Source organism: Temnothorax nylanderi, unplaced genomic scaffold (genome assembly GCF_030848795.1).
Source record: "Temnothorax nylanderi isolate EJ_2023f unplaced genomic scaffold, tnyl_v1.0 TNYL_tig0040_pilon, whole genome shotgun sequence".
Lineage (NCBI taxonomy): Eukaryota > Metazoa > Arthropoda > Insecta > Hymenoptera > Formicidae > Temnothorax > Temnothorax nylanderi.
In genome coordinates this window covers 910,440-925,061 of record NW_027249102.1, presented here as the reverse complement: position 1 = coordinate 925,061, position 14,622 = coordinate 910,440, and positions in this window count along the sequence as shown.

Genomic DNA, 14,622 nt, shown 5'->3' with positions numbered 1-14,622 from the left:
ATCATGCTCGATAACTCGGCCGTGACGTCGAATCTCGATGAATTTGCGAATGCCATTTTTCACGCTTTCACGCCTAATTGATAGCGTATTTGTTCTGATTGTATGATTGCTGGTTACATTAATTATTAGCGTTAGTAACGGAAGCAACAAATGGGTTTGACTGCGACATTTTTTGTGACTACCTTTTAATTATTATTTGCAGCTACAGCGTTTATATAAAACAAATATTTCAGAATGCGAAACATATGCTACTAAAATCAAGAGATTTTTTAATATAACATAGAAACATCATACTACTAATTAAAAAAAATATTTTTTAATTAATAATTTTAATTTCCATTGTCTATTAGAAGCATTTATTTTTTATATTTTTGTGTTATTTATTAAATTGCTTAAATGATGTCAATAAATGAGAATGTCTCTTCTAGATGTCCCAAGAAACTGTAAGGTCTTAGCGCGGATGATTTTTTTCTAAATTTTGTAAGTCCATATTAGGATATCGTAATAATTTAGTTTTGCCCAAATCGTCTTTTTTCCATTTCCGATGACCCTCGTCTGGGAGAGTTCGTTGATTCCGCCACAATGCTACATTATTGTTGACTTTACGTTATCGCACTCAGACATCTGTCTGACTACTTTCGGGATTTTTTATTACACCGATTTTCATTTGCCCGCATCAAAACATTGTCAATCGTTTTTTTTTTTTTTAATAATTTGCAGTCGAAGTAGATACCAAAATATTAACATCCAGAAATATACTTGGCTAGATTTAGTTTGAAATACATAAATCGAAGTTTACATTTAAAAGTTAATTTTGTGATTTTAATTGTTGGCTTTGTTTTATTTAACTTTGTTTAATTAATGATAAATTTGAGTTCTGTCAACATACCTTACTTATTATTATCTACGAAAATAATTTAACCGTTTGAAAGCTGAAGGTGCTTAGAGAAATAAGTTTGCCGAATTTAATAAATCAGATTTGTATCCTTGTGCGAATTTTGATATTAGAAGATTTTCCTTTGAAGGAGACTTATTTTACTCACGCCTACCATTATATTGTCGCAAAATCTTCATTAAGTGGATTTTTTTTAAGAATAACGTGTTTTCTAACGATTGTTGGAAACAAAACTTATAATACATAGCGCTTATATGCTTATATATTTATGTAAATAAAAATGTAACATCTTGCCAGTATTTTGTACAATTATGCGAGGAATTCAATATTTACGTACAAAACAGCTGCAAACGTGTTTCTTGTATTAAGTTTTAATATGATTTATTCGAATGTATAATATGGTATTTAAAAAACAACAAGATGTATCGAGATTGCATTTGAATTCACCACGATACCGACACGTTGGTTTTTTCAATGGTCGAGTATATTACGTCATGTCGTGTTGTAATTAAATTGCGATACATTTGCAATTGTACAAACATTATTACTTACTTATCTAACACACAATGATTTTAATTTCATAGAAAGTAGAAAATTATTTTACTATTTTACTCGTAAACCACAGATTTGATACAGATAAAAATCGTAATAGTAATATACTAAAAAGAGAGAGAAAGAAAGCGAAAGAATTAAAAACTAGCTTCTCTTTGAAAATATAACGAAATGCATAACAAACAAAAACTATTATTGTGTCATTTCTTTTTACATCTTAGAAGAGCATCTTATACCCTTTCTGACAAAATTTTTGTCGTGTGGTTTTAGTAAAGGATATTAACTTTGACTTAGCTTAAATGATATTAAATCGTCAAATTCCTTAATTTCATTATCAGATGACACAACGGTAATTCTTCCAGGTGTATCAGGCAAATTCCTTTTCATTGACATAGCCGTGGGCATCACATGTACCGACAACTTACGTCGAGCATTGCTACGTATATTTTCGTAATGGAGATTATGTTTAAAAAATATAATTAATTTATTATTTATCAAAACCACTTCTCTCAAAAATTGTACGTCATATAAAAAGAATTATATTTTCCATTTGTTTTTCTCTATAAAACCTTTTCTTTTTGATTGAATGATATAGTCCGCATATAAAAATAAGTGGTTACCCCAAAGAATTGCAGTAATTGTTGCCGCGTTATTGTATCTAAGTAATGTATTTCTATTTACTCGAGGGAAATTATATTTTTGGCTTTCAGTTTCTTTCCAATATAACGGGCATTGATTAGATATCGTCTTGAATGCCCCCAATGAAACTATTTCCTTGTGGTTGTCAAATTGCTCTTCTGGCATAGTAGATATGTGTTCCTGAAATGTTATTACAGTGATATTAATAAATATTTTAATAGAGAAATACTCTAATTACTACGTCACATTAATAATTGGAATAATATATTTTTTAATATGATCATAATATCAGAGTATTGTGTGAGAAATTTAAAAAAAGGCATGTTGTTGTATAACATCTTGTTATACTTACAAACATAGAGTCCATAAATGAATCGATTCGTTGTTCGACGTTTTGCGGGTGATGGTCACCTTGTACAACGATTTTCAAATATTGCGTTCCGTTCATCATTGTACATTGTACATATATCACTAAATAGTGTATAGCCTAATTTCTCCGTGGTTTTTAAGATATTGAAGCAATGCTCAATAATTTCATTTAAAAGCGATAAAAGCATCGACTCCGATTGTAGACCAGTTGCGTAGTACACTATGGTACTAGAAGTTTTCTGCACTTTATTTTCCTCTTTAAATAGAACGTGGCAACCTACAGTAATTTATATTTTTTAACTAAGGAGATATTTTAAAATAACGGCATTCAGAGATAAATAAATGTACAAATTTAGATTTGTTTTATTAATGACAATATTTCAGAGATAATCAATTTATTATTTTAATTTTATTTAGCACGTATATTAATATATATGTATAGATACTAATCTTATTATTATGATAATTAAATAAATTAATTTACATTTGCAATTTGTATAAGTTGTATAAGTATTTTTTACAATCACACTTATCTCATACCTAACGAAGTGGAAGGTCATCATCGCTTTCGGTACATAAAATTTATCATCCTTTTTATATCAAAGTTTTACAACCGTGTGTCCTTTACAATAATAGAAAACTTTTGTACCTGTAAAATTTTACCTGTTAATATATACGTAGAAAATACACAAATGAAAAAATTGGTGATTGATTAGAGCAAAGCACAATTCCGCAATTCATGCAAAAATGAGCGTGTGTAAAGCATTCTTTGAATTACAATTTTTTTTACTTATATTACAATCTTTCGGCTCTGTATTATATAAATTATTCTCTAAAACCCAACGTATATTTTTATAAAATTAATGCAAATATACATATACATATAGTATATTTAAATAGTACACCATAATTATTTTTACTATTTAAAAATTATGCGTAAGAATAGAATTTATTATAAACTACATTAACATTTTATATTTTATACCAAGTTTTATGACATAGTTTATGCTTTATGGAGATGTTACTTATTATTATTACCACGAAGTGGTGTTCAAGGATTAATATTGTGAAAAATGATAATTTTACTTACATTTGTTTCAGTCTTGATATCAAACTTTATCGGTATAAATTCATTTTTAGGAGGCAATTTCAGATCCGTGCTATAGCCAGCGAAGTTCCACATTGTTTTCTCGGATATCTTCTCTTTCTTATATTTAATGCCAAACCATTTCTCGGTTTTATTCGTTATACTTTTGTACGTTTTTGCAGCAACGTGAATTCTAATATTTTGCGACGTAAAATATTCCATTAGCTTTTCGATCAAATCCGGTCGCCATTTAGGCAAATCTTGTCGCATCGAAATGATTTCTTCCATGGGATACTCGTGCAGCAGACGGAATGTAGTAGATATGCCATAAGAAGGGTCTATTTTCTTTATATATCTATTATTGATATTTTTAATATGTAGACGTTCCTAATATAAATGTAAAATTTTCATGTAACTCTATATTTGATATACAATATTAAAGTACAAAGTTGTCTAGCAAATTGCAATCCTACAATCTGCCAAGCATTCTACGAAAGATTATAATATTTTTCACTTATTACATCGTAGATCCATTTCATCGGTCCATTCTTCTTCAGCATATTGATATATTGGAACATTATTTGAACAATATCTTCTATATGCTTAATACCTTCCTCAGTTAGACGAAATATAACTGTAAAGAAATGTAGGCTTGTGTCCACAGAATAATTTCCAGCTACTATAGTGTTACACCAACTCCTGGCTTTTAAAGCCAATAATAATGAACCTTTGTCTTTGTGTCCAAGTAAATGCTTAATGTATTTGAGAGGAATAAACATAAGCTTTAATTAAAATGTGACATAATAATGTTTCATTATATGTACTACAATAATAACAATTATATGTAATCAATTAGGAAGAGACAGAGAAAAGAAGAGAGAAAGAAATGGCGACAGATAGAAAATTTTATAAACTTCTTTTTATAACTCTTGCAACTATATATGTACATAAAGTTTTAAAGTACGACTGTATATATACATTATATGAATTAACATATACAGAGTGTCCCAATTTTTTCCGGAGAAACTTTAGTAGTATGTTCTATATGAGCAAAAATAACAAAAATATGTTATGTAAACATAGATCCTAAAATTTTATTTATTAGAAAGTTATAGCAAAAATATGAAATATATATGTAAGAAACAATTTCACACTTAATTCACTCACTAATGATTTTGAACACATATTTCAAAATTATTAAAATCGGAGAAAAAGTCCCCATCTCTGTATAATTACCATAATTATATTTAAAAGGACTAAGATAAAATATTCGTATAAATTGTATAAAGCATCAAAGCCAAAGGGAAAGTATTGGGTGTCCTTGCTACTCTTTTCCATCATCCTCATCAGTCGAAGTCGTCCTCATCGTCGACGTTTCTTGCATCCTTCATCTCGAACCACCATCTTCATGAACCATCCTTGTTCCTCTTCCGTTCTCCTACTCTTTTCCTACTGTCGTAGATTCCAAAGAGGGTTGACAGCATAAACCCTGGTCTGACAAGCCCGGTTCCGACAGCAGTTCCCAAACGCATGAATTTTTAATAAAATCACCTACGCCAGACACCGCGTGCTCTCTATTCCTCTGTCTCCCTCTCCCTCCCGCCTTTGCTCCTTCTTTCTCTCTCTCTCCCTCTCTATTTCGACTAATATAGAACTCTAACAGAAATAACTGCAGGGGGATGATAATTCATTTTTTTCACACGAGAATCGATTGCGTAGCCTTGCTATGGCTAGCGATTTTTATCGTGCTCGATAACTCGACCGCGACATCGAATCTCGATGAATTTGCGGATGCCATTTTTCACGCTTTGACGTCTAATTGATCGCGTATTTGTTCTGATTGGATGATTACTATTTACATTAATCATTGGCATCGTTAGTAACGGGAGCAGCAAACGGGTTTGATTGCGTCGAGATTTTGGGTGACTGCCTTTTAGTTATTATTTGCAGCTACAACGTTTACAAAGCATATATTTCAGAATAGAAAACATATGCTACTAAAATCCAGAGATTTTTTTTGTATAAGATAAGAACATCATGTGTGTGTGTGCGTGTGTGCTACTAATTAAAAAAAATCTCTTTTAATTTCCATTGTCTGTTAAAAGGATTTATTTTGTTGTTATTCATGTTATTTAATGAATTGCTGGAATGATGTCAATAAATGAGAATGGTTAGAAATGTTCTTTCAAGATATCCCAAGAAATTAAAAGGTCTTAGCGCGGATGATTTTTTTCCGGATCTTGCGAATCCGTATTAGTAGGATATCGTAATAATTTAGTCTTGCCTAAATCATCTTTTTTTCCGTTCCCGATGACTCTCGTCTAGGAGAGTTGATTCCACCACAATGCAACATTATTGCTGACATTACGTTATCGTACTCAGACATCTGTCTGACTACTCCCTCACGAGATTTTTGTTACTCCGATTTTCATTTCCCCGCATCAAATCACTCAATCGCATTTTTTTTTTTTTTTTTTTTTTTTTTATAACTTGCAGTCGAAGGATATATACTGGGTGTACCGTAAAGACCGGATCAACTCTTAAGGGTAGATTCCTGAGATCGTTTGGAGACAAAAATCCTAATGCCAAAATGTCGAGGCTGCTACAGTGTTTAAACGGAAAAGGTTTAAAGTTCACTAGTGTGCTTGTCGAAATTTTGCGCACTCACGGACGTTGCATGTCAAAACAGCTCTTACACACTTTACTCAACTCAATAGAAATATTTGAAATTATTATTTACTTTATTTCTTTGTACACTGTTCGCAAGACCGACGAATATCGGGATGACAATTTGGCAGCCTCAACATTGTGGCATTAGGATTTTTGTCTCTCTTAATTAATCTCACGATTTTAACTGTTTGCTTTGTTTTATTTAACTTTGTTTAATTAATGATAAATTTGAATTTTGTCATCATACTTCTTGTATTATTATCTATGAAAGTATAATTTAATTGTTTGAAAGCTAAAGGTGCTTAGAGAAATAAGATTGTCGGATTTAATAAATCAGATTTGTGTCCTTGGCCATGTGAAAATTTTGAAATCAAAAGATTTTTCTTTGAAGGATTAGAAATTCTTATTTTACTCACGCATACTATTATATTGTCGCAATATCTTATTTATTAATCGGATTTTATTAAGAATGGCGTGCTTTGTAACGATCGTTGAAAACATAGCTTATATGCAGCTTATGTATAAAAATGTAACATCTTGCCAGTATTTTGTACATTTATACAAGGAATTCGATGTTTAAATGCAAAACAGCTGCAAACGCTTTTCTTGTATTTTACAGATTTTAATGTGATTTATTCGAAAGTGTAGTATGTAGTGTTTAGAACACAACAAGATGTTTCGCAGATTGCAATTGAATTCGCTTTGATATCGACACGTTGGCTCCTTCGATAGTCGAGTCCGATACATCACGTCATGTCGTGTTGTAATTAAATTGCGATATACATTTGCAATTGTAATGCAATAATGTGCAACAACAATCAGCACGCTATAACGCCCGACGACGTATCGCGACGTTGCATTTCCCTTCCAGAATTGATATCGTTCATGTTTGGACGGCCGGCCCGCGCGGTATATATTGCTTCTATTATCATAATCGTGGCTAAGTTGTAAACAAACAAATACGTTATTTAGATCGCATTACAGCGCGCATTTCATTCTGCGCGATTTCAGAAAGCAATTACATTTTCATCATTACATTTAATTACAGTTTCGTTACTTAATTAGATTTGTTTAATGCTGTTTAATTACAAACCCGTTTAATTATGCGCTGTTGGAAAATTTTATCATCATTCGTCATTGTTATCTGGATGTTTACTGTCAGCCACGTATACAGGATGCCTCGTTTAACTTTGATTTACAATCGGTTTATTTCTCAGCGTAGGATTGATAAAATTCTCAAAAAAAATTCAGCAGATAAATCTGAAATAAAACGACTGTTTAATTCATTTGAGATATATATTAGTGGAGCAACATGTTTTTGTTACATGCCATTATATAAACGCTCTCCATTCTGAATTTTAAATGTTTCTCTCATTAAGGCTTCCACATCAAACTTCCGCCGGGGAAAAATTAACTTTAAATATGTCAAATAACGTGTAACGAAAGTTCCGCGTGTTGAAGCTACACTGAGAAAAAAAAATCGTTGATTCAAAGAAATATTATTTGATTCAACTAAATGCAGCGGTCACGGGCTGTCAAGCTAACATTTGTTAATTCAAAAAATATTTTATAAAATAAAATAAAATATTTCTTGATATTACTCACGTATATTTGATTTAAATATATTAATATTTACATTAAACAAATCACTACAACTAAACGAGTTTAGTCAAATTAACAACATTTTTTTCTCAGTGTACAATATTCCGTGTATTCCGCAGCAACTTTGGGTAATAAAATTCTCGTCGCGCGCGTTTACGTAAATACAAATAGCAAGATAAAAAATCCTAGTAAATCCATGAAACAAGAGGGGAGATACGTGTGCGAAATATAAAATATCGTTTCTCGTACGGCAGATCGATTCCGGCAACCGAGACGGACCAAGAAATATAGCGGCCGGTATTTACGTATCGGAAGGTTAAACGGCGCGCATCGTCGAGTTTATTTCGCGAGCGAGGAATCGATCTTACGCGCGCGCAATATTCCTTAACTTTCCGAAACGGCCGTCGCGGTTTTCCCTTTTTTTTTTGTCTCTCACGAGGAGGACGAACTAGGAAGACGGTTGAAGAAAAAGGATCATGGGGCGGAAGAAGGGAAAAGGGAGGAAGGGCAAAGCAAAGTTTTCCAGCAAACTCGCTCTCGTCGACGATTCATGGACTCAGCGCGATCTCATCTTAAAGATTACATCGAGCAGACTATAACGAACCGGCCCTTTTTTTCCTCGTTGGGACTGGTTCAATTCCCTGCCTTACCCTTTATGATATCGCTTTTCCCGCCACCCCCGGTCTCTATCCCGTCTATCTGCAGAAGACCGAGGGGGAGGGGGGGGGGGAGAGTTCGAACTGCTCTTTGATGACGATGCGTCGCCAAGTCGCCGCGGTGCAGCTTTATTTTATGGGCATCTCGTGATGTAGATATTGATTGAGATTTCTCATCCTCAAATGTCGGTAAAGAAAAGGAGTATCAGGGATGAGAAATCTCAACTTCCACCGACTGGTTATTTCAAGGGACTCAAGTCTCATGACTCGGTTCGACATAAAGTTCTTTTCTTATGGAAAATGTAAATTCATAAACATGTATCTTTGCGAATCGAATTTGGTTTTATTAATCCAAATACATGGAAAAATTTGAAAGTTATTAATTGCAAACTTTATAATCTAAAAATAATGAGAGATATGATGTTTCTTAAAATGTCAAAATAGTTGAAGCATTCTATAATACATGGAAAAAAGATAAAAATAATAAAATATTGTCACTAATATTCTATGAAAAGTATTATCACTGAAATATAAAATGTATAAATTATGTAAATTTTACGGACAAAAGTATAAGACATTTTGCATCTGATAAACTTCGCTGATAACGCTCGCTGATCGTAAATCGGCATGGCAGAGTTACGTTCTAATTTAAATCAGCTCATACATGTGCATCGATCGCACGTTGTGCCTACCATTAATCATCAATCATCAGGCAAGTAAAACGAAAACGAATTAACCATTAATCACCATTAATCGAGGTTCCTATAAAGCGTGAAAATCTCGAGGGTCGATTTCTCGCGAGCGGCAAAGTGTGACGAAACGAAATAACGGACGAGTGATAGAAAAATGGACATGTCGATGGAATGGAATGGTGAACGAGAAGCAACGGTGAGCAGAAAGGAAGGAGAACGCATTGTTAAAAACGTGGGCATATGGCGTCGAAATGAGCCACTGGGGAGGGATTTTCGGAGAGCGCGAGCAGTGTTTGTCGTACGCATCCGTGTTTACCGATTCACCCCTCCGCGTGACGTTCGTTCATTGTGCATCACGCGTTGCACTCTTGCCGCCCTTAACGCGCTCGTTGAGGCGCGAGGACCGCGCCTCGTTGTTTTGAGCGATTGAGAGCAAAGATAGTTTGACAGACTCCGCGTATAACTCGAGGGATTGGTCCTATCCCAAGACTGCAATGAAAAACAACTGTGTCTATATAAAACGATTTATTTAATGTTACTTGGTTCTCACAGACAAGAAAAAGAGTTAAGAATTATGCCAGGATTATCGTTTTGCTTACTGAAATCTCTTCAATATTTTTTAATTGATTTTATGTCTTATAACAGAATTAATAACAATATAAATGTATTCTCTTTTACATGTACGTAATTATTTAAAATAATATTAAGCGATTTAAACATGTTATTTTGCTTGAAATTATTTTAGCTGATAGAAGAATGAAGATAAAATTCTAGTTTTCATGTACACATCCCTTAAATTAAAACAGCAAAATCGACATAACGATGTTTTTGGTTGCCCCGAACATCGGATATCAATTATTGTGTACTGAAAATATCCGATGTGGCTAAATAAACATTTCATTCGACAAACGTGATAATCACTTGCTTTTTCGCGAACCGAACGTCAATGTGCGGCGCATTAATATGTTTTATTATCACGCGTCCTGACAAAAGATGCACTCGCGTCAAGTCGACACCACCCTATAGGCGGTGCTGGTTTTGTACGTTAAATGCACATCCTGGAACAAATTCACCCACAAAAGGCTCATTAACGCTCTCGCATTTAACTCGGTATAAAGCAGAAAATTTATTTACACTAACTCTTTTATGCAGGATGACCTCGTATTATTCTGCGAGTTAACAGAGAGAAACGTATCATAAAAAACAATAATTAAATACAAAATATTCTTATATTAATAAAAATATAGGTATAATAAACATATCAAATACACATTGATAACAGTAATATTCATCGTTGAAAGTTTAAATGATTTCCAAATAGGCTATACTATACTATATTACGTGAGATAAAATTTTCAAATGGTGATTTACTCGACAGCAAAGTGTTCGTAAGTACGTTCGTGAAAAGCGTGCACTTTCCATAATTATCTGTTAAATAAAAATTGCAAAATTGTATTTCCATCCTATGTAATTTCCGCTCTGCACAGCCAATTAAAAAGTAAAAGGGTATTTATTAATATCCGGAATGCCCATCCATATAAATTTTTCTTTTTTCCGGTCAGGGGCTCGTTCGAATCTTCCAATATTAATTATAAAAATATTTCTGATTGTATCTTGGTTGTAATGTAAAACCAGAGCGTCGAGGTATCACAATAAAAAATAAAAAATATTATTTTTATGTAAAAAATATTTAAACAAAACAATATTAATTTAAAAATATTAAAAACTAACAAAACACAAGTTTAAATGCTATCACACACCTATTACATGTAATAAACTTCACTTTTTTTTCTGTAAAATCTGTAGGTACGCTAAGATTCATAAAGACTTTTTTTACGCTAAAAATAATAGTCATTAATTAACCTTTTGTTTCATTAAGCGATAGTCCCTATTTCCTAGCGAGTGCTTACTCGCGGAGATAGGTACCTAATTACCAACCTGCCCGATGATTGCCAATCACGGAAGCAGCGAGAAATGAAGTTAAAACGGACTTTTACGTAGCGGATAGACGCGTCCCGCGTTTAAACAACGTACAAATAATTTTTATAGGAACGACAGCATTTTTTTAACTTTTTTTTATTGTATTCCAACTCGCAAGGATGATCTTTAACCTTTTGTTATTCTATGTAAAGTTGGACTCAACATAATGCTTTGTGATAGTCTTTCTTATCTCTTTAAGCTCTTAAGTACGTGATTATATCAGCAAATTGTACTTTTGGAATCTTTATACAAATTTTTTTAAATAATAAAAATTTTTCGATTTGTTATTTAGACCCTTTGATTAGATTCGCTGATTTGATTAAATTGAGGTTAAAATATTTGACCTTTGTTTATTTGTGAGAAGTAATTTTCTGGTTCATGAGTATTTCCATAATGCAAAGACGTGTAAGAGTTTCAACAGTTTTCTTAATGAGAATTGAACATAAATTAAGAAATGCTAGTTTGGAGACAATCATTTAGATTTATTATGAAAGCGTTTTATTATTTTTATTATTTTTATTAACAACTGCATTATTAACTGAAATAATCGATGCGTACATTAAATGCATAAGAGGTGTTTGCAATTGCAATCAAACTGTACGGGTGTTTAATTAATTTCGAAATATTGAGTGTAATAAAATTGCCAGCTTCTTTCACATCCATCATTTCTTAAGAAGATTTGCAATGAATCCGCGTTTCGCGATAACCGGCCGTTCATTCATTTTCCTCGCGAAGTATCTAATTAACGACGTCACGAAACAAGTGTGCATAATCAACGCCTCGAGTGCCTGCTCGTCAAGCGCGTAATCCTCTCGTGAATGGCCGTTTACGTCGCGCGCGTACGTGCAATTAGCGAGCATATTTAAATGGAACATAGCAATGCAACTCTCGAGAATCCTCCGTCATCCTTTCGGCTTTTGTCGTATTTACCAGCGAACTCGCGCGCCACGAGCGTACATTCGTTTAGAATACTGTTTGTCTTGAATAATCATCTTTCAACACCGCGAAGTTATTGACAGCTTACTTGTTTCCTAGGCTTTGTAAAGTTTCCCCCCTTTGAAATACTGATATCCCGCAAAAACGACGTACTCTGTATCTCGACTTTCACATCTTCGAAAATCGAAAATCGATCGCGTTTAAAGTAGGAGCGATCCGGAGAGGTTGTCTCTTCTCCGTAAAATTCTGAGACAGTAATTTCTGACCTAATAGATTTTGGAAAAACCACTAAAAGTCAGTAAAGCAAATGCTGAATTTAAAATGCGATTTGCTCCGGTCTCATTCAGCCATCATTACCGGAGTAAAAAGAAAAAAATCCACAGTGACTAATCGAAGATAGACCGCACGGCAAATTGCACCGAGACGTGACTTCGCCCTTCCGTTTGCTGGCCGTCCGCGTCGGCATTCAGTTCGGTTATACAAGGAGACCGGAGAGCGCCCGATATCAAAGGAATTGTAAAATAGGCCAAGAACCGGCTTATATATATATACGTACGAGTTTTCCCCGGCTACGCGTCGATACGCGCGAGGCTCGATGTATTATTCATATAGGACTACGCTCGCGGGGCCGTACCCCTTTTCCCGTCTCCCTCTGATCAGGAATGGATCATCCATCGGGTGCAGTCAGCACGCTCGCGATGCTCATGAAAAGTGTCTGGAATATCAAAAAAGTATCGTCCTTTCGGAAATAAGAAAACTCACATGCTAGAAATTAATCTCGCTGCTATTTGGTGGGTACATTGCACATCGATTGTAATATCAAGGATATATAGCTTTTCCTCGTTTTATGATAAATCTCCGTTCAATTTACATTTTATGTAAGGCAGAATTTGTTAATTGTAGTTTAGTAATCTTTTGGATATGAATTAATTTATTGAAAGATACTTTTCTATCTATTTCTATTTTTTGTCGGCACGTATGATTGTGTGATAAGATTTCGTTTGATTAATATTTTATATATAAAGCAAACAATTTTCTCTGTCGATCCATTCTTCGTTTATAAAACCAATTTGGACTCGCGAAGCTTGAACCTGGTCCTCGGCCCGCCTTTTCAACTGCTCTTGCCGGTTTTAACAAGCGCTCACCTCGAGCGCGAGCGAAGCGCTAAGTGACGGTCGCTTTCTCGAAAAAAAGACCCGAATCGGGTCCCTTGATTATTTGCAGACGGCGCGTAATGATGCGAGAAGAAGATCGAATAATTAATCTCGAGAGGAGGGTAAGGATGACAGGATGGGGAGAACGGATAGGAAAGAAAGACCGTAGATGGAGGAAGGGATGACACGACGGAAGGAAAAGAAGCGAGGAATTCGCTCTTCCACGATCTCTTTCTCGTTTTCTCTTTCTTCCTCCGGAAAGTTACATTTCCGTTGAGAGAGCCGTCGACAGAAGGGTAGAGGGTAAAGGAATAGACGAGGTATTGACAATCCTTTAGTCGGTACTTAGCTGCACTTTTTTTCTCTTTTACGAACACTGTTCGCCGTCCTGGAGTCGTCTTCGGTTCGTTGTGCTGATACGAACAAGAGTATTTCCGCTGTATTGAAGCCAATGGATCGATAAGACTGTAGTCATAAATATAATGCACAAGTTCCATAAATAACACTAAGAATTGTAAAAGCAAACACAAGAATATGTTTTGTATTTATTTAGATCTTTCTGTGAAAATAGCTTAAATATGTTCAACACCTGTACAAAATTTCAATATCAGACATCTGGGATCGATTGGATCTTTTAATTACATATTTTTCAAAAAATATTAAATTTATTTTTATTAGATATTTATCAAAATTATTTTACGAAATTAAGACAATTTCGTCGTGAATCTACTTCTTTACTGCGTCGATTCGCCAAGATTGCAAAAATATAGATTTAATCGGTCCCGAGTGGAAGAGCGAGTGGTCTTTGAGGAGCAATCGCTCACAGCGGCAACTCGATTCGTGTATTGTAGAATGGATCCGCAGTTTGCGAGAGCGATCGATGCAAACGAGCCACCGATCGAATTGCGGATAGAAAAGATGCAATAAAGGAAGCGCGGCAGCCGACAGAGAAGCGGAGGCACGCGCGTCCTGCAGGAACGGAACCGCGTTGATCCAAGTGGATGTCCCTCTTTCCCTTTGTTAGACAGTCGATACTCCCTAGAGATCCGCTTGATCAAGTACAGCCCTAGCGTAGGGATTTGCTGAGCATGTACCGGAACGCATGGTCCCTTTTACGCCCCCGGAAAACAGCGTGACGAATCGTTAAGAAGTCCCATCCTCGTCTTTTCGTCCCCGTTCGATTACAGACGCGCCAATCAATGTCAGATACATGTCGCACTCGTCTACTATAGCGTTAATTTGATGTACCAACAGTCGCTTTATTGTTTTAGGTAACGGTTGAAGTATACTATAAAAATAGTAAAATGGGTTATCATCATCGGTATCGTCATGTTAGAAATAAGGTGTAATTTTTTTAAGGAAATATGCAACGGTGGTGCAAATAGTATAT